Source organism: Acipenser ruthenus, chromosome 27, assembly GCF_902713425.1.
Source record: "Acipenser ruthenus chromosome 27, fAciRut3.2 maternal haplotype, whole genome shotgun sequence".
Classification (NCBI taxonomy): domain Eukaryota; kingdom Metazoa; phylum Chordata; class Actinopteri; order Acipenseriformes; family Acipenseridae; genus Acipenser; species Acipenser ruthenus.
In genome coordinates this window covers 13,614,426-13,635,762 of record NC_081215.1, presented here as the reverse complement: position 1 = coordinate 13,635,762, position 21,337 = coordinate 13,614,426, and the positions used below count along the sequence as shown (strand labels likewise).

At 37.9% G+C, this 21,337-nt stretch overlaps 1 protein-coding gene across 3 annotated transcripts in view; it reads left to right on the top strand.

Moving 5' to 3' along the window:
* LOC117431948 (leucine-rich repeat-containing protein 4C-like) overlaps positions 1–21,337 on the top strand; it is a 575,203-nt gene that overhangs the window by 314,905 nt on the left and 238,961 nt on the right. For all 3 annotated transcript variants that reach the window (XM_034905148.2, XM_059002177.1, XM_059002178.1), the window contains one exon: positions 4,235–4,276. The gene's annotated coding sequence lies outside the window, so the exon portion shown is untranslated. The remainder of the gene's footprint in view (positions 1–4,234; positions 4,277–21,337) is intronic.

The following is a 21,337-nucleotide window of genomic DNA, read 5'->3' as shown; positions in this document are numbered from 1 at the left end:
TTGCAGGTTCATTTTACTCTGCAGTGACACGGCTATCTCTGTAGTCTCGGTGAGAATCTCGTTTGGTAACAGACCTCAATGTCATCGGTCAGCTGTGCTGTATAATTGTGCATTCGGCTGAGCACCTAGCTGGAGGTGAGAGACAGAGCAAACCCATCCAAATATAAATAAATCCAATCATCAAGTGCCTTTTTTGTTGGCCCTTGTCCTGGCAATCTGAGCAAATAAAAGAAAAAAAATACATTAATTTATGAATACATGACATTTTATAAAATATACAGTCCTACCATGCAAGTACTGGGGCTAACTAATACATGCAGGATGACTAGTAGGGCATTTGTTGAAAATGTTACCCCCACTGGTATAACAAAACACACACACACACACACACACACACACACACACGTGATTTAAACATGATCCTATACTATATGAACATATGCAGTACATAAAGTATGCTGTATGAACAGCAGTACACATACAGTTCTGTAAAATTCTCAATACTGCGTGCAACCTTTTACAAATTTAAGAAGCATTGCAAAACGCTATACACAAAATGTATACAAGATGTAATACATATGTGTGCAGTGTACATGTGTATCAGAAAACAGTGATGTTTGAGAAAAAGTGTACAGTTTATGCTTAATGTATACATTGATAACACAGTTCATGTATACCATATTATTATTCTTTGCTTTAGTCTGTGTTTTACAGGGGTGCATGCTATATGTGTCAAATGAAACTGCTAACGAATATTGGCATTTTTGTTCCTGAAATGATTTACAATGCCCACAAGCCAAATTAATATTGTAGCGTTTGGTGGAAAATGAAGGGGACATACAATTTGCACAAATCCATGGTTTATTGGGATGATTATTCCCTGGGCCACACCAAAAACAACAAACATTCTTGCACGTGGAGCGGAGCGGAGCGGATTGGAGTGCTCACAAACCCCACTCCTCGCTCTCATCCTCTTTAAAACCGCTCGCTCCAAGGCTTTTATTTCTCCTGTCCGCGCTCCGGTGCTTCTAATTCTGCAGCCAGCTCCGGTAACTAAATTTCATGAATTAGTAATGGACTCGCTCGCTCTATTTACTGATAGTGTCACACAGAGAGCGAGTCTTCTGATCAGCATACTGAAATTTATGATCTAAATTATAAAAACAATTCAGCAATGTGACAGGGTGACTGGGCGGTGACGTCAGACAGAAGCAGGGACGGGCAAAATACTGACACCAGGCAATTACTGCAGGTAAAGGCTGTACCGTTTTTATTCCAGCAAAAATAAATCAAAAGTTTAAACAAAAAGAAACTGTGCTCACAGAGCAAAACAAACAGAACAAAATCACAAACACAAAAATACACAATGAATAGGTAAGGCTGGGCTATCGCCTTCACTGTTCCTATCCGTTTTACTGTTTATGTTTCTCTCTCTCAGTTCTCTCCACTCGCTCACTCTCTCCTTCCAACACCACCACGAGTGCCAAGAGCTGCAGGCTTTTATAACAGGTGACCATCTCCCGATTAGCAACAAATTAAATCACCTAATTAATTCGGCCACCTTCTGCATGAGTTTTTAAATGAGGCTTCCCATCCACGCTACTAAAAAACAAAACATTTGGCTACGCCGTCACTAACAAAACAAAATATGTGGCGCTTCGCCGTCATAAATACTAAATACATAAACAAACAAGCACAACTTTCGCCGTCATACATTTAAATACAATAAAACAAATAAACAATACAAAATAACACTGGGGCAGCGGGGGAGACCCCTTTCTAAAATAAACAAACCCTGTACAGGGCTGCTCGCCCTGTTACAAGCAACGACAAGATTAAAGAAAAATTTAACCAGCTTTATTAAACGCTGCACGAAAACTTTATTTAATTTTACATGAAACAAAAGTGCTATAAAACTTTTTTTTTAGTTACCTGAGTTATATGCCGTAGGCTAGTGATGCACATATAAATCGCCTAGATTAACAACAACAACAACAATAGCTAGAAAATACGTACAATGAAACTACTAGGCAAAAGGGCGTATTAAAAAAAGAAACCATAATGACACGCACACAACATGTGCACTGCTAAGGTCGCCGGCCAAACTTTGTGTGTGTCTGTGTCTGTGTCTGTGTCTGTGTGGGGGTGGGGGCCTTGGAGCGGGAGCAGGAGACTTTTCGCAATAAAAGGTGGAAAATGTTTTAGTCAGAGCGTTGAACTTAATAATGCACTGAAGTCCAATGATAATCAAAAGCACAACAGTTTATATAGTCTTAAGATGGCAGTGGCACAGATCTTGCTATGTAATCGGGGTGTGAAAAATCGAAGTCATACTGTATAAGTTATGTACATTTATCATAACTTGTGTTCTATGAAAATCTTAAGTCAGTGATTTTTTTAAATTATTATTCTGACATATTTAATGTGTCCATTGCCTCCTGGGCAGATTGGGGGTAAAAAAAAAAAAAAAAGGTGCTGGAGGTGCTCGAAATGACAGCATGTAAAAATAAAACTGAATTCCCAAACACAGTGTTTTTTATATGAAACTAAATCAATTCTGGCAATGGTATATTCAGTAAGTAATCAAAGCTAAATTGTTCCAGTCAGTTTTAATTTAACAAACACTGAAGGGCAGTTCTTTGTTGATATTCATTGCCCCTTCAAAACAGAAAATTGTGAAACCTGAGAGGCCTGGTTTCCTACTCTTTTTACAGAGCTCATACACTCCATACCACGCCTTGCTATTGTTCACAATCCACTAATCTGAGGCCCTACCCTCTCAAGTACGGTGTGCTATGAAGGGACGAGCCTTAATGGGTTGAACTGCCTGCTCTTGTTCCTAATCTTACTTCAGCTTCTAATGTTCCCTACAATCAGCATGGAGCACTGATGCTGAAATCCTATTCTTTCGAATGCGGTGGTTACAGTATTTGGAACATGATAGAAAGGATCCAGAAATGTGTCTGATAACTGGTCAAGGTGACTAATTGCTTGTGAAAAATTGCTTTCTGTATTGGTTTGATTCAATTTTCTTTGGATTAGTCAATTGATTTATTTTGTTTTTTTCAAAGGCCAAGTTTTCATTTGCAGACCATTGCCGCCATTATGCATTAATTGTGGTTGTTTCTGGCTGAGGCTTGCTTTGCTGACTTTGTTGTACCTTGTTTCAAATGAGGCAGAGCTCTGGAAAATGGTTAATGCATACATTTGTGAAAAGGTCATATGCATCTTAAAAAATCAGTTGCCATAGAGAAATGGGCCAGGTTATTATTATTATTATGTGTTTATTTAACAGACGCCTTTATCCAAGGCGACTTACAGAGACTAGGGTGTGTGAACTACGCATCAGTTGCAGAGTCACTCACCCGAAAGACAGAGCACAAGAAAGTTAAGTAACTTGCTCAGGGTCACACAATGAGTCAGTGGCTGAAGTGGGATTTGAACCGGGGACCTTCTGTTACAAGCCCACATAGCCTCCTGTTAATCTTTCTCATTTTATATTTTAAGTTTAGAGAATTATTGGAGTAAAAAAAATAGTAAAAATTACTGTAGAGAACTGGGATTATTTTTAGTTATTACTAATAGCTGTCAAACTCGCTATTTAAACCCCAAACCGCAACCTGTCTGGCTTGCTTTTTCGTTTGTGTATCACTACACATCTCTGCAGAGTCTGGCGGTGAGTGATTGAATTTCTTTATTTACCGGACCTGTGTTTTCTCCTCACATCTCAGTTCAGCGAGCCAGGCTTTTCAGTGAACGTTCCTCCCCTGATGTGCAGGCTAGCTCTCTTAGCATTACTTCTGTAATAATGGTAATATAAAAAATAGCAACTGCTGTACTCTATACTCAGGGTGTACAGACACTCATTAGTCATACTCGGAATTGTCTTAAGAAGTATTTATCGGCTGGTATTCAATAAAACCATTCATTAACGTGTTAATTTCAATACAAGAAAAGCTGTCCTCCCTCATGAGTACCAATTATTGGCAATTAACTTTCACATTAAGTGTTTTAAAAGCTGATTGAAATAATATTTTACTCTCACCGCTCCATTGACACTCAATACAAAAATAGCCCTGGAGCTCCCTTAATATCCCATAACCCCCTGCATGCTGCACAATGGCGTTCATTGTACTTCAGCTGCATTTTCAGGCTGAATACAGCTGAAGTACAAGGAAGCCCCACTCTTGCAAAACTAACTGTTGTTTTTCCTTTTTTGTTTCCTTGTTTTCAGGAGATGTTGCTGCTGAAGAAAAAGGCTTGTGATTTCCACCAGGTAAAAACAAACCTGAGTTAAAGTGACATTCAATATTATTGCCTTAATTATTAGAATTCATCTTCATGAATCCCAGGCTTTAAATGTCACAGGCTTCTTTCAGTGCCCTGTAATTAATGTTGACAGCCGTCGCATTGTTCAAAATGGACAACCATTGTCAAAAGAGATTATTCAGCAGCATGTAAATTAACAGCGACCGGGGGATTTGAACTACTTTGTAAGTCAATAGCGGTGTGGCTGGGATTTTCTGATGACTGGCATTGGTCACGCAGTGGTAAAAAGGCCAAATTGCAGAATATATTGCTAAGTAGTGTATCTCCGATATGGTAAAATCTTAATTATCAAACTGTACTGGGAGCCTGCTAATTCAATACAACCCGTTTTATGCAGGATGTTATACCGCCAGTCTTTTTAATTGATGTTAATTAACATGACAGGTCTAAGCAATGCATCCTATGAGATTAAGGGGTTTTACAATGTATGTTCCAAAGAGATTTTTAATGTCACATTTCATTTGTTTTTAAGTGACATTATTTTTACTGAGTACATTTTTATTTATTTATTGTATTTTAAGTATGTTGTTGATAATTGGTTTATTCTTGATTAGTTGAAGTAATTGAGAGGCAGGTGTTCTAGAGAGTCGACTGGCTGAATACAAGGTACAAGCAATGTTTCAGTAGTTCAGGATGAAACCCACAACACAGAAATGTGAGTTTAAAGAAATGATGATTATGCGATGCATGGAAGAAACAATTTGGCATCAAACCTGCTTGGTTTGAGGGTCTGCCACCTGGCCGTCCGGGTGTGAAATCAACACATTAAACATTTCAAATGTTTCCTGTCAGGGGGGGAAAGAGGGGGCAACTATACCAGGGCTCCGAGCTTGGCTTTTTTTTTTTTTAATTTACATGATAATTTGGTGAGTAAAATAATAATTGCAAGCTTTCTACAGAACATGAAAAAAACAAAAAACACCTGTAACCACCTATCAAAGACTAAAAAAAGCTGCTGATTGGTTAATGATATGTGTCAGGAAGACATACCTCTTTGAATTATTAACCTATCATGGGTGGCTTCGGAGATATAGGGTAGGAATATGCATAACATATTTTGTTGTCTAATCTTATACAAATCGAGAAGGGAAAAAGTAACAATTACTAATATAGCATTTATATTGTTGCACTTATAAAGAGACAAATGAATTTACTTTAGCATAAGCATTTAATGAAAGGAGAGAAACTGCAATTTATGCACTGGTGTCTGTTGCAGATCTTTTTTATACAGTCCATCATTATTCTTACATGAACCAATACGAACATGGTAATGTTTGCTATCATATATGTTTCAAGCAGTGTTTCATTCTTCCAATATTTGTCCCATAGTATCTTTTTAACCAAAGGCATTAGAAAATTATTCTTGCACAAGACTGGGTAGGTAAGAAACACTCTAAGAAATGTTGGGAGGCTATCTTGGTCTATTCCTAATGCGAGTACACCAGTTGCCTCAAGGATGTATCATTTTTTTTCATTATTATTATTTTATAATGATCTCAGTGTTGTATCTTATCGATACCATGTAGAGACGTCAGTTAAACAGTTGTATTACATTACAGGTATATAATGTAATTTATACTGAAAGTACAAGAGTTTGTTAGATTTTTCGTCGGAAGAGAAGTGACCGATGTTAATTCATGATTAGTTCATTAGGGTGTATTTTACATTTATTGATTTATTTCAATCTGAAAAAAAGAATACAGTGAAGCCATCTATGTACCAGAAACAGGAAAGTAACTTTTAACTTTTTATTCGGGTAATCAGGTATTCTGAATCCTATGGTGTTTTTACATCAACACAGATCCATATTTATTCAAGCCTTTCCTGAATATGTGTAACTTATTTTTTCTTGTCTGGCTTACTGTTTTTATACTTAACTGGCTATAAAGCGATTTGAGATCATTTTGTGAATTGCGCTATTTAAAATTATGAGTCAAATGCTTTAATATATAAGCTCTGTGGGTATGGGATTTTCACTTTTAAAAGGCATTGGTAACAATACAGTGTTTACCATCATGTCACACATGCATCTGCTAATCTGAATTTAACACAAAGAATTTGTTTTAGTGGTTTTTATGGATCATACACTTTCTTATGTTATAATTAGGTCCCCCCCCCCATATATAAAATATAATTTATATTGGTGTATAGGCAATAAACACCAGTAAAAACACTGGAAATTGTTTCTCAATTCACACTGACTTCTCCCCTCTCCCATTAAAAATAAATAAATAAATAAAAAATACTACTACGACAACAAAAAACTGCCTTTCCTAGTACAGTTGGGCAATGTCCCTCTTCCTAACTTGTAATTATCATCGATTCGATCTGAATACTTTAAACCCACCCCAACTACTGAGTGGCAGCAAATAGTTACATTTCTATTGGAGACTCTGCTTGCGAGATTTAAAACGAGATTACAATTATGAACAGAGACTTGTTTGCGGGATTTAAAGCTATATTACAGTTAGATAGGGAGGATTTAAAACAAAATTGCAAATTTTGCTGAAATGTAAACAAATGTGTAGACACACAAAACCCCCAGAAGAATGTGCCCATGACCATAAGGATTTTGTTGAGGAAGACAGCAAAAGAAATAAATTTTTGTGCAAGTACGGTCGAGTTACAAGGATGCCACATCAGCTGGAAATACATTTATTTGAATTTGTTTCCAGGTTCATTCAAACATGCAGCCCTACGAGTGTGGGACACCTATACATGTATTCCCAGCACGTTCAATGCAAACTTTGTTTGTAGTGTGTCGAAATTAGTTCATTTTTAAATGAATTAATGAATTAATAATACTACTATCAGCATGAGATACATACTTTCCTACAAAGCTTGCTATTAAGTTGAACGTTAAGATGTTGGTCTTTGAAACCAATTTATTACTGCAACAGGTTGCCAATTGGGGTTGATGGTTTAATTGGAGACATTTTGGACTACTGTAGACATTTAAGTGGGGCTGGGACACTAACTGGTGCTGTGGCTGTAGGAACAGTTCAAGCACTGGCATACATAAGTTTACAAAAAAACAAAAACAAAAACAAACAAAAAAAAAAAACAGTGGTACCAAGTGTGACTGAAATGCCCACACCGTATATATCTACCCAAACAGACTGATTGCCTCTGGTTGGCAGGGTCTTTAATGAAGAGATCTTGCGTTAGGTGGGTACCACACTGTGAAAGGCTGTCTAGAACTTAATCTATCTGAATGATACTTTGGGTGGGCAAATCTCGCAAGAGATTGGTAAACAGCTAAGACAAAGGATTCCCATTGTCAGTACAGGGGGGTGTTTGCTACCTGCCTGCTGTGTAAACAACAGAGCCCAGTAGTTTTGAGCACCACTGTAATGTAGTGTTTGGTATAAGGGCAAGCATGACAGTGATGTATCAACACTGAAGTCTGACTTGTATCCACTCCAATATATATTGAACCTAGTGGCCTTCCATTTAACTTTTACAGCTCTGAAGATTGTTAAGTCATTATGTGTTATGGGCAAAAAGATGAATTAGTTGGAAATCAAATAAAGGTTATTCCTTTTGTAATAACTGTTCATACATTTTTAATTAGTTAAACCTCTTGGTGTCAAAACAAGACATTTTAAATTGGCAAGAGTGCAACTTGTCAAATTCCTGGTTTCAGCAAAATTCCTTTATTGAGTGTACTTATCTGTTCTTATTTTAATGAATACATTTGAAAGTCATGTGGGTACATCCACATACCGTGACTTATCCAGCAGACTTAGAGAGCACTGGATTTTGCTACTGGAACAAGACAAGCCATAGAAAAACACAATGATGCAGCACACTGAAATGGAAAGTGGCCATTTTAGTAAAAACAGTGTCACTGGGCCATTCTAGTGAATTGACCAGAATTATAAGCGGTAATCACTGTCTCATGGTCTGGTGTCCCACACACTATTAGCAGTATAATGCACAGAGCAACTACTTCTAGGCAGTTTTTTCTATTCACATGAGCCCTGATATTCCCCCTCAGGCATTATTTGTGCATGGTTGATACATTCACTACAATTCTTAAATCCTGATTATTCTTTGTGTTTGTCATGCATTTTCATGGTCAGATTTTAAGATCCTCATATATATTCAACCTGAATGCAGTAAAACAATTTATATTCCACGAGGAAAAAAAGCTTTTAAAGCCTTTTTATTTCTGCTCCGTCAAATGTATACACAATTAGGAGGACATTTGTCTGGATCCAATTTGTCTTTATGAATGATTTATCAACACATGCAGATCTAACTAGGCATTAATGCCCCTGACTTGCCTCTATTATATGTATTTCAATCAGACGACTAAAAAATGAATATATCCTTTCAGAGGGAACTGGATTCATTATCAGTTTGATTTAATAATCCTAAGTTGTCCCTTAACAATAGGACTAAAGCAATACCTACTGCAAATCAGCCATTGATTGGGTCAACTAAGGACCTTTCATTATGGATTCATAGGGTCTCCATTAAAGAGGTCCCTCAAGTCAAACCCAAAGGCTTAGTTATAGATAAACATTTAAGCAGTAAAGGACACATTTGTTCTGTTGTAAAAAAACAAACAATACAAAAAAACACCACAAGAGCTTTTGATGTGTTGGAACTAGTTACATAAATGGTTTCTCATATCATTTCTATGCTGATGATGCTCAGATCTTCCTCTCCTTCCCCCCCTCTGACCCCACCATCTCCTCCCGTATCTCTACCTCTGTCTGCTATCTACTTCTGGATACACTCGCATAACCTCAAACTCAACCTCTCTAAATCTGACCTCCTCTTCTTCCTCCTCCTCTGATCCCTCTATCTCCATTCCTCTGGAATCTACCACAATCTCTCCCTACTCATCAGCCAAGAATCTCTGAGTAACCCTGGACCCCTGCCTCTCCTACTCCCAGCACATCTCCACTCTGGCACGCACCTGTCGTTTCTTCCTGAGCAACATACGAAGAATCCGAACCTTCCTCACCAACTACTCCACACAACTCCTCGTCCAGGCCCTGGTACTCTCCCGCCTAGACTACTCCCTCTTGGCCGGCCTCCCTGCGTCCGCTCCAGCTCAACCACAACTCCTCTGCTCGCCTGGTGTTCTCTCTGCCTTGCTTCTCCCATGCTACTCCACTGGCTCCCGATCACCACTCGCATCCAGTTCAAGACTCTTGTACTCGCCTACCGATGCCTTGACCAGACTGCACCCAGCTACCACCAGACCCTCATCTCTCCCTACACCTCCACCAACCTCTCCGACACTGGAAGACTGGCTGTACCTCCTCTACGCTCCCCTGCCTCCAAAGCCCGCTCCTTCTCCACCCTCACCCCGCAGTGGTGGAACGACCTTCCTATGGAAGTCAGGACTGCCCAGTCCCTGACCACCTTCTGGCGCCTCCTCAAGACACACCTCTTCAGACAACACCTATAAAACTCAACTCTTCCCTTCTGGACAACATAGCACTCTGCCTTTAATGCACTTTAACTTGCACTTATCTGCTCCCTATTTTACTGTATTTAATCCTGCACTTAACCCAATCTTTAGTATTTTGTATTTCACCTGCACTCGCTAACCCTGATGTAACTATCAACACCGTTACCTGTTTTTGAACTGCCACGAAATCAAATCATACTGTGTTTTGTATTTGCTCTTATTAGGACTGAAGTCATTGTATTTTGTATCTTGTTCTTAATTGTACTGTAATTCTTCATATGTATTTTTTGTATACAACTGTCAGTCGTCCTCTGTAAGGGCATCTGCTAAGAAATAAATAATAATAAAGTGGAGAGCTTTTGAAAATTGACTAAAATGCAAATGTTAACCACTAACAGATAAGTTAATTACAGGAGGTGCAAACAGCTACAAAGAAAGAGTTGGGTGTTAAAATTTGTGTCTGCTGAAAACAGCTACTCATTGCTAATCATTTAACACTGAATTATTTATAATTACCAGATGTGTGATCCCCAGCTTTAGTAGAGAGCTGAGGGTTAAGCTCTTTATTGTAGTGCGTTGCCAAACAGGAAATGAAATCTGAGTGATTGGTTACAGCTAATTATATTTTAAGTATTATTTTTCGATCAAAACAATTGTTGTTTTTTAATTTAAAATGTTTTAACTTAAAAAATGATGTACAGAAATGCATTTATGTATGACAGTAAATACTAAGGCTGAATTGCAAAAGAATATTTTCACATTTTCTTAAACCAAATTCACATGCATAATCTAATTTTCACCAAGATTAATGAAGCTGCATTAGAGGATAAACAGAACTTTTATTAGTTCTTATTATTTAATTCACACACAAAACAAAATCGAATCAGAAATGCTAGTTACATATTTCAAGTGCCGTATAACTTTGAATTAGCGCTGCCCTCGAATTAACGCCTCACTCAGATATCAGCTTTTTAATAGATGCTACCCTCCAATACACGCCACTCTCAATAAAGAAATGTAAAGGTATTTTTTTCTACCCCTGCTCAAAAATAAAGGAAGAAAAGTGCACCTATGTACTATGTACTGTACATGTGACTCCCCCGAAGAGACTGCAGCCTCAATCCACGAATTAATACAAATTAATGTACACACACCTTATTTTATGGTAGTGTCCCAAAAGACAACCCAAGATGAACTACTTACAGCACAGCAGTCCTTCGCGTCTTTATTTTTTTTTTTTCCCCAGCAGATTTCAGTGCCAGCACAGCAGGGGATTAAACAAGGGCAGTCTGTTTACCTCGTTTTCAGCTTGGACGATTAAAACTTCAACTCAGAGGAACTTAGAGCTTTGCCGGTCACTCTAAACGCTATCCAAAAGCTGGCTGAAGATATCTTCTTGTAGGGGGTTGTTGTGTTGTAGATCATCCAGACACGTTGGTAAAGTATAACTGATTTATTCAACAAGGCGATAACACTCACGGTACCAGCTCTTACTCTGTACTGTGTATATCTTTCCGCTATATCACTACAGCACAAGCCTAGTCACAGCGACATCTATTGATGCTTTTAAGGTAGAACACCACATATTCCCCTTTTTTTTTAAACAATAAAAGCATTAATCGTTTCACAGTAGAAATATGAAGCAAACCAAATTATATCACGTTAGCATTACATAATTTGTAAATAAGTAAACAAGTAATTCACTATGTAACACAATTTTTGTTCCTGGGTAGTAAGTGTTATTTCCTAATTGCTTATGCCTCAAAAGTATAGAAAATGGCTATTATTCCCCACAAACTTTGCTTTTGTGACCAGGACAGTGATATTTTGAAATTTACCTATTTCCAATGAGAAAACGGGCGAATTTGTGTCTTTTTGTTCACATAAAGTCAGAAAAAAACAACATATGAATCCAAATTAACATGTATTTATTCTAAAGTAATACAAAAATGACTACAAAAGATTTAGAAGTGAGTAGTTTTTCGAGATTTACGATTATACTGTAAATCACTTTCACGAATCAGCCCCCAAATCTAGTCTCCCATCATGTTCTCGTTATACTGTCCTTGGTAGCGGCGTTCAAAGTCCAGTATATCCTGGTGGAAGCGCTTGCCTTGCTCCTCCGAGTATACTCCCATGTTCTCCTTGAATTTATCAAGATGAACATCAAGGATATGGACTTTGAGGGACATCCTATAGCCCATTGTGCCGTAGTTCTTCACCAGAGTCTCAACTAGCTCCACATAGTTTTCGGCCTTGTGATTGCCCAGGAAGCCCCGAACCACTGCGACAAAGCTGTTCCAAGCCGCTTTCTCCTTACTAGTGAGCTTCTTGGGGAATTCATTGCACTCTTGGAATAGATTGCTCCAGTAAAAACCTGTATAAATAGGTAATTGTATGTAAAAATAATGTGATATCTTGTAACAATTGTAAGTCGCCCTGGATAAGGGCGTCTGCTAAGAAATAAATAATAATAATGCAGCACCCCCTTGCATTAGAACCATGGCAAGATCCCCTTCAAATGTTTCCTTTGTTTTTCAAGGCATGTGTGTTCTGGATTGTGGGTGTTTCACCATGTCAGTGAGAGTTTCAAGATTATAAAGACATCTACAATAGAGCAGAGACCCTGACCCTATTCACAATCCATGAGGTTTCGCCTCTTTTATTCCACAGTAATAGAGCCTGCCCATTACCACAGAATACAAGTCTGACAATCCTGAGCAATGTATTTCTTTTTAGCAGAGGAGGTCTTTTATTATATACATAGGGTGCATTTCTTAAACAATGCAGTGTTTTTCTCATTTGTGGCGGTAGTCCTGCAGTTTTATTTCCAGCAGTTCTTGTCTATTCAGGGTAGTTTTTCTGTTGCTAAACTAGCTAGTTTACAAAATTATTACAGTATGTTTTTAACGCAAGATAACATTTAATTCACAAAATCAAACAGCTGCTTAACTTGATATAATGCTTAATATCACAGTTTCTAATGAAGTAAAACAATATATATAAACAGTGGGTTCTTTTCTTCTCTAATCTGTCGTGGTCCTGAAAAAAAAAAAACACATACCTGACCCTTGTTGAGCCACCTAGCCCTTTTATTGAGAACTGTCCCACAGAAAGTCAAAACCTACCTTTGTTGATCAGGAGGACCTGCTTTTGGTTGGAGTCATTTCACAGTGTCAGAACTGTTATTTTGAACTGTTACAATGGTACTCACTACAAGGTAAATAGCAAAACAGAAAGCTCATGAAGACACAGACTTTTATGCCCTTCTCTAAATGACCTCCTTAACCTGCACTTATTTATGACATAAAGCCATTTTCAAAAATAGTAAAACCTCTTTCTATTTGGTTCCAGGCCTGAAAAGTACAAACAAAGCTAAAAAAAAAATCCACCATATGACACTGCCTCCCACACACAATGGAACCTGAGGAGGGTCTAAGACATTTTGCAATAATAATAGCGCTAAATAAAAGGTGATAATAAATGCAGCAGCTTAAGATCTGCTTGTCATTTCTGAAACATGAAGCTCATTTACTTAAAGGGCATTATTGTAATTGGAGATGAAAGTATTAGAAATGGAGATTTCACTTATCTTCTTCATAAAAGACAGATTTATTCCCTTCCTTTGAACAGTCAAATGGATTTGACAGCTGGATAGAAGGCACTTTATGTTGTTTAAATTTTGTTTTTATGTGCACGCACACATAGTGTTCTCTATGGAAATCCATCTGGGACAAAAATGCGTTGTGCTGCTTTACAGAGAGTCAGAATCTCATGGGACAGAAAAAAGGCAAGCACGTTATTCTGAAAGGCCTCGCTCAAACAGTACCCAACTTCCTGAAAATGTTGTGTAGTGATTTTTATATAGACAGTATATATTATATATATTTTGTTGCGACTTTGTTATGTGGAATGTAATAAACGAGAACCAAAACGGCGGGTTTTTTTCCCCCTTCACTTTACAACGGCATTTCCACGTTTGTTTTATTAGAAGTGTTTAAAGTTAAATTTCAGTTTTTGTTTGCTTGTTCAGCTACAAAAAGGCACGGCACAAGTAAACCTCATGTTATTACTTTATGAAAACGTGTCAATGGCCACTGTATAACTGTGAAGAAACGACAATGGCAAGGAATTAAAAAATGTGTTTTTTTTTAACTGGATAAGTAAAAACAAAACAATAGGCAAGTGTGTGTTAAACTATAATAATAAAGTAACAAACTAACGTTAATAAAACTAAAGAAAAACAACACGGTCAAAACGCTTAAATCGCTATGTACTATGAAATTAACTGGCAGGTGTGTTGCGGTCTATCACAATGGCAGATACTTCTGTATAAAAAGCGCTATATAAATGCCATAAATAACAAAATAAATATTAAAGGAAAACATGGTGCCTCTCCTGTGCAAACTGAACAATTTACAAAGTGCCATTTCTATGTGTTGTATAAATTAGGCCCCAAATGGAGCCTTGAGGTTGTCTGCACAGTGCCAGTGTCTACCACTACCGCCAGGGATGGTCAGATTCCTACTAAAATAAGAGAAATGTGTGTTGTGATGAAGTGTAGAAAAAGAAGTGGTAAAGCTACCAACTTTGTGAAGCCTAAACCACAGTCGATCATGGTGGTGCCTTATTACCGTTGAGCCTATGGCCAAACACAGACGTTCATGAAAAATGGGACATAGACGGGACAACTACGCAAAAGCGGGACAAAAGTAACATTTTACTAAACCTGTGGGGCCATGTGACAGGCTAGCTGCAGGGAGGACTTCAGGCCAGAAAGAAACACACAGACAGACGGTACTGGGCTTGAAACTGAGACGCAATGGCTGCGCGCAGTGCGTTTAATAAACAAACAAAAGGTTTTAAACAGAAAACAGGACACAGCACTTGAGGCCAAAATAAATAGACAAACAAAAAAGATTAACACTAAACAAACAGTGGACGGACAGACAGACAAACACAGTAAGTCTAAACAGTTCTTCTTCTTCTTCTTCTTCTTCTTCTTCTTCTTCTTCTTCTTCTCATTTATTTTACCTCCTCTCCACACCCGTTCTCCACTCACCAAACACACAATCCCGAGTGAATGAAATGTGCATCTATATATACTGTTGTGCCGGGATTAAATTACTAATTAATTATTCACTTGAATCCCAGCACGTGAATTAATTATGTGCAACCTCGTGCTCACATATTAATTACTTTAAATGCACATGAAGTGATGTGCAATCCTCGTGCCTAAATACAATTAACATTTTAAATAACTTGTGCTGCACACACCCATTTATAACCCGTGCAGCTATATCTATACACCAACAATAATACACGTAACATACAACATATAACACACAAATGCACACAGGTGTGGGGCACATTGCCACAGGCCACCAGGATGTGCTCCCTAAAAAGGGGACTGTCCCAGGAAAATCGGGACGGTTGGTAGCTTTAAGAAGTGCCTGACTCAGGCCTGACTGCCGCTGATGTGATTCCACCTGACAGATACAGTAGTGGGAATGGAGGAGCCAATCGGATTACACCCTGACCTTGCTTTGTAACTGACTGCTGTGTCGTATTGGCAAGAGTATAAAAAACATTGATGTTGACAGTACACAACATCTAGAGGTAAAATCAGACATTCACTGCAGAGCATAACCTGATCCCACAGTATACTCCAGATGCCTGGAGAGAATGGATATCTCATTGAAACATCCTCAAAACTTCCAAAGCAGCAGAAAAACATATTTGAACTTCGTGGATTAGTAACAACTTATGTGCCAAAAGTACTGTAAGCAATTATGAGTAGTAAAGGCACGACAGCGTCTGTCACTTTTCTAAGCCCCGCCCCCTTTGAGCGATGTATGCCCATCAGCCCCGCCCCTTCACGCATTTTGATTGATTTATGACCCTAAGCCCCGTCCCTATTGGTTGATTTATGACATTAAGCCCTGCCCCTTTCCACACCTCTGAGTGATTTATGACCCTTAAGCTCCTCCACTTTTTCCAACGCTTTGATTGATTTATGACCCTTAAGCTCCTCCCCCTTTCCCCACACTTTGATTGATTTATGATCATTAAGCCTCGCCCCTTTTTCCCACGCTTTGAGTGATTTATGGCTCTAAGCCTCACCCCCTTTTTCCTATGCTTTTGAGTGATTTATAACCTGTCCCTTTTTACCGGACATCTGTCAAAAATAGCCCTCCCTACAAATGGCGTCTGTTGTACCCTTATTTTATAGACTATTACAAAGAAAAGACAGAAAGAAAGAAGAGAAAGCAAGTTGTAGCGCATTGTTTTTTGACTATGTTCGAGACCTTCCGTAACAATAACCAGGGGTTATTACCATACAGAGAGTCCCTAAACATTTTTTCACTATGTTTGAGATCCTCTGTAACAATAACCAGCAATTATTACCATACAGAGAGTCCATAAACATTGAAAAGAGTCTCATAATCAGTATATTATACACACATTACACTGAAAATTAACCCATAATAACAAGTCTCAAATGCGCCGGGCCCTACATTTCGGTTGGATTTCCAGGCCGTGGTAGGTAGCTGTGTCAATTCCATAATTAACATGTATCCATCTAATGGTTGATTTTAATATTACAACATGTTCTAAAAAACGATTTAAAGTTGTTTTTGAATACAATAAAGGTTAGCACAGGCTATATTGTAAAGGATTTAGGGTTTTTTAGGAGCCTCCCCATAATGCACCTGTATTTGCATACCGGTTTCTATTAACATTACAGAGAACTCTAATTATTATTAGTGTTATTATTTATTTATTAGCAGACTCTCTTATCCAGGGCGACTTTTAAGCAAAGACATCTAATTAATGTTATTTTTGAAGCTAAAAAATTTGACCACTACATTCTTTGGCTTAATACGTGATTAGGAGATTAAATGTAGAGTGACTTGCTGAACCTGTGTTATAAGTTAATAAGCTATGTGTAGGATTTCCCTTATATATAAGAGATGCTCAAACTGTGTAAAATTATTTCTGTTACAAGATTAACCGAGATTGTACTACTAATAAACATTAAACATTTTTCTTTTGCTTTATACAGGATAAGATGTGTTGATATTTAGACAAACCCTTAACGATCAATGATTTCTGATTTCTCATACATGGTTTATAATGATAGAAAGTTGGTTGAAAGATGCTCCCAAATAATTTACATTGAAATGGGTCCTAATTAATCTCTAACAGTGCAGAACTAACATTAAGGTGATAAACCTAGCAGAAGAAAGGAAAATGGAAAGTGCATGGCTTATTAATCTTTCTCTGTATATGGTACTCTACACGTCAGATGTGGATTTGTGAAGTATTGCTGCATGTCTGTGACAGCTGATGCGGCTGCGAGTGATTTGTCTTGATATATGGTGAGTTTGAATGCTATTTAACGTGTTATTAGATTGAAGAATTATTGTGCTGTTGGATGATGTGTGTTATAATTCTGTAAGGTAATCTCTGAGCGACATTTGATGAATAAATGAGACTGCTGTAGGACTGAAACATCGCAGGCAGCTAAAACACTTAGGAACACTTAGCATTAAGGCTGCTGACAGACCAAAATGCATACAAGCCAAATTGGACAAGCATCCTCTATTTCTATAGCTGTGCAGTCACTGTCAATTGACTTATTGACTCAGTATGTTGTTTCTGCTATTCAGATTCAGTTTTCTAATAAGAGTGTACAGATCGCTATGGATAAATATAAGAAACAGACCAAGTATTTCTGTACAGGCTCATCCGATGGCCGGGCACATGATAATTAATACACTAGACTTGGCTTGCTTGTCTGTATCCTTTAAATTGAAGGCCTCTGCTGCCCTACGAGCCTCTGACTTGCATATATAAGTCCATACAATCTGCAACACTGTATACCCCTTGCTTTGTCCCATAACTATACATACAGTAACTAGCCAATCAAATCAGTTTGTTAGGTAGCTAATAAACACAAATGGGTACAGACGTGCTCAAATTTGTTGGTACCCCTCCTCAAAAAACAAAGAATGCACAATTTACTCTGAAATAACTTGAAACTGACAAAAGTAATTGGCATCCACCATTGTTTATTCCATATTTAATAGAAATCAGACTTTGCTTTTTATTTTTTATTCAACATAATATTGTAAATAATAAAACAAATGAAAATGGCATGGACAAAAATGATGGGACCACTAACCTAATATTTTGTTGCACAACCTTTAGAGGCAAGCACTGCAATCAAACGTTTTCTGTAGCTCTCAATGAGACTTTTGCACCTGTTAACAGGTAGTTTGGCCCACTCTTCCTGAGCAAACTGCTCCAGCTGTCTCAGGTTTGATGGGTGCCTTCTCCAGACTGCAAGTTTCAGCTCTTTCCATAGATGTTCGATAGGATTCAGATCAGGACTCATAGAAGGCCACTTCAGAATAGTCCAATGTTTTGTTCTTATCCATTCTTGGGTGCTTTTAGCTGTGTGTTTTGGGTCATTATCCTGTTGGAGGACCCATGACCTGCGACTGAGACAGAGCTTTCTGACACTGGGCAGTACGTTTCGCTCCAGAATGCCTTGATAGTCTTGAAATTTCATTGTGCCCTGCACAGATTCAAGGCACCCTGTGCCAGGCGCAGCAAAGCAGCCCCAAAACATAACCGAGCCTTCCTCCATGTTTCACTGTAGGTATGGTGTTCTTTTCTTTGAAAGCTTCATTTTCTCGTCTGTGAACATAGAGCTGATGTGACTTGCCAAAAAGCTCCAGTTTTGACTCATCTGTCCAAAGGACATTCTCCCAGAAGGATTGTGGCTTGTCAATATGCATTTTAGCAAATTCCAGTCTAGCTTTTTATGTTTTTCTTTCAAAAGTGGAGTCCTCCTGGGTCTTCTTCCATGGAGCCCACTTTCGCTCAAAAAGCGACGGATGGTGCGATCAGAAACTGACGTACCTTCACCTTGGAGTTCAGCTTGTATCTCTTTGGCAGTTATCCTTGGTTCTTTTTCTACCATTCGCACTATCCTTCTGTTCAATCTGGGGTCGATTTTCCTCTTGCGGCCGCGCCCAGGGAGGTTGGCTACAGTTCCATGGACCTTAAACTTCTTAATGATATTTGCAACTGTTGTCACAGGAACATCAGGCTGCTTGGAAATGGTCTTGTAGCCTTTACCTTTACCATGCTTGTCTATTATTTTCTTTTTGATCTCCTCAGACAACTCTCTCCTTTGCTTTCTCTGGTCCATGTTCAGTGTGGTGCACACAATGATACCAAACAGCACAGTGACTACTTTTCTCCATTTAAATAGGCTGAATGACTGATTACAAGATTGGAGACATGTGTGATACTAATTAAAGAAATTAATTAGTTTGAAATATCACTATAATCCAATTATTTATTATCTTTTCTAAAGGGTACCAACAAATGTGTCCAGGCCATTTTAGAATATCTTTGTAGAATAAGCAATAATTCATCTCTTTTCACAGCTTCTTTGCTTTATTCTATGACATACCAAAGGCATGCAAGTACACATGATAAAATAGCTTTTAATTTCATCACTTTTCAGGAGGAATGAAGCATTATTTCAGTGAGCTGTAAGGGTACCAACAAATTTGAGCACGTCTGTATATTGTTCTTTTTTTATATGTAGACAAATGTGCATATTATTTTTAACTGCAAATCATTTCTTTTAAAATAAAACATTCACATAAAACAATAATCCATTTATGCAGGCTACATACAATCATAGACCATAATAGACTTCTTTGATAAGTTTATAAATAGATTGCACCACTTTTTTTTAGCTGGTATGCAAGAAATCTACAAATAAAATCAACTTGCATGTCTAGCTAATAAACACCTTAAAATTACACAATATATGTAGGAATAAATTACTATATCAAAGTTTAAACTTGAAACAAATGAGTCTTCATTGTGATTTATCAGTGCTTGTATTTCTTGTCAATCTGATTGCGGCCTTGCTTATCTCTGCACAGCACATGCTCTTCTCTGAGAAGAACTCTTCAGGGGACCCTTTTTGGTACACCATTGCATCAGTGGTTTTCACAGCATAAATAAAGCTTGCAGGAAGAATGCAGGGGGAATTTGATGCTAGAAAGTTGTATAGTTATTTTAATGTTCAAACTGCCATAAACAATCCATCTGAGAAAGGTTAAATTGTGCACAAAATAAAGGCAAGCAAAACATTAGTACATTTTGTTACCTATCAACATTTACTTAAAAAGTAACTATTAAACCACAAACTGGGATTTACACAATCATTTTTTAAATTAGCTTAAAAAATTAAAATAAAGATCTAAAACAAATTATACAAACTCACATTTTATTTGTACATTTACAGTAATATTAATGCATGTGTCTTGCCTACTGCTTTTAGGCTACTCCCCCAGTGCTGCCAGATTGGCGTTTTCCAGCCAAATTTGTCTTGTTTTGAAAGTATCTAGCGGGTTAATGTTGTCTTTGGTGGTTTGGTTATTTTTCGCTAGGGCAGTCATTCACTCCAATCCCCGGGTCTCTGTGACCGATGTACAAAGCAGCTTTAAACTCGTGTTTATGGCCATAGTCATAGGATGCACATTTGCTGTCAGCTGTCTTCGTCATTATTAATAATATATGTGCGATCACAGCAGGAATGGTGTTACAATGAGAATTTGGTTCCATACGATTTCCTTTTTGTCTGTATGCAATCTGGTAAATGTATACTGCTAATATACCTACAGAATGTCAGTGAGTCATATAATGGAACTTGGGACATTCTTTCAAGCACTGCATGTTTGAAAATAAATTAATATCATATACTTGAAGAGCAGTGATATGGTTCTTCATCTGAGTGCTTTACTGTTTTGAACCACAAAAAATGTGAAAATAAGCACAAAACATTTCCTTGCACAGCCAGAGTTCACTTAGGGTTCAACATGGCAGACACAGAAAGCTTTCCAAATTATTTTGACAGGCATAGCAGTTTTTCTACTCTGAAAGCACCATAACACTCCTTGGGTTCTGTATGCCTGACTATATCCTAACCCCCTCAAAAACGTACAGGTCAGTCATAAAAATAACTGATATTGAAGGAGCTGTCATGATGTCCTGAGGGTACAGCATGCATAGCGAATGAAGACCACGGAAACAGGATCTATAGAACCCTGGAGAATAAAAAGGTTGCACGTAGAACTCCAGTAACTCACAGTACCCTGTTGCAGATAGTGTATGCTGGATGTGGATGTCATTTTGACCGATATGACCATAATCTGAAACAATATTTTTTCCTACAAATTTAAATTTAAGTAACAATAAATGGTTGCCCTATAGCATATCAACCCATCTAACAGAATGATAGTTAGTAGATAAGGGCACACTACCTGCAAATTGTCTGGTGACATACCCCATAAGACGCACAGGAAGCACAGCCTCCTTTATGCACTATTTAGCTCAGAGTCTGAACATAGTTCTGGAGGAGATGGCACAAAACATTGACTATATAGAAACATGTTCACTTGATGTTACCCAGCTGCATTGTCACAGACACTATGTTTACTTGTTTCTTTTAAACTACAGTAATCCATCTCGTATCCGCCCATC